The sequence below is a fragment of the Nanorana parkeri genome, unplaced genomic scaffold (genome assembly GCF_000935625.1).
Source record: "Nanorana parkeri isolate BGI_ZX_2015 unplaced genomic scaffold, ASM93562v1 scaffold2175, whole genome shotgun sequence".
Classification (NCBI taxonomy): domain Eukaryota; kingdom Metazoa; phylum Chordata; class Amphibia; order Anura; family Dicroglossidae; genus Nanorana; species Nanorana parkeri.
This window is the reverse complement of record NW_017308443.1, coordinates 174,631-175,525: the sequence shown is the minus strand read 5'-3', so window position 1 is coordinate 175,525 and position 895 is coordinate 174,631. Positions and strand designations below refer to the sequence as shown.

Genomic DNA, 895 nt, shown 5'->3' with positions numbered 1-895 from the left:
TGGTGAAAGAAGGTGTGACCGGGGCAAAGCCGGGGGGGGGGGGGGGGTTACAGCTGGCTCTGCCTCTAGATAGGCAGAGCCCGCTGTCACTCACGCAGCTGGGTGGATCTCGACATTAACGTCGGGATTCGTCCCGAATGCGGCGGTTTAAGTATACCGCGACCTGTAGCTCGCGATATACTGAGCTTTGGGTCATGGGAGGATGCTAGTATATGTCCACCCGTGACCCTTAAGAGAACTATGGGGGAAAACACTTACTCCATAGTTCTCTTTTAAGTTTTAGGGGGGAGCTGTTATTTTATTGCTTCGTTTAATTGCAAGTATGTGATCTCTCACAAGCCTGTAACAAATTTGGAGCACCTTTTTTATGGCCTCATAATCTTTGATTCAGAGAGTGAGGAGTTTGATGATTGATGTTCCAAGACTGCTGAGAGTAAAACAAAAGGCTCCCCTATGTGTATTGCATCTTATAGTGTATCTCGTATTTTTAAACTGTTAACAGTTACTAAATGAAGTCACAACATTATGAAAATCTATTCATCATATTTTATTGAATCCTTTTGTTAGTCTCCTATATAATTGAAATTATGCTGTGCTGATTTACTACTCTAATTATCAGAAAACACTGATCAAAAAAAGACACTTTCACTTTTGATATCCTGCTGTATAAAAATTACAGAAAGTAAATTAATTATATTTAGTGTTTTGAACATACCAGTTCCTGACAAAACTCTTGTTTTTTTAGGTTTTTTTTAGATAGAGTAGGATTAGAAACTTTCTTAGGTTTTAATCCTTCCTCACTCTGCCCCAAATTGGTAGGAGTTGGATTTTAATGAATATATAACTGGATTCAAAGGATTTTAACCTCTTGCCGTCCGCCCGTAGTAGAAAAACG

The 895-nt window shown here is 39.4% G+C and overlaps 1 pseudogene; it reads right to left on the bottom strand.

Annotated features, from left to right (window-relative positions):
* LOC108800943 overlaps window positions 1-895 on the bottom strand; it is a 51,047-nt pseudogene that overhangs the window by 18,758 nt on the left and 31,394 nt on the right.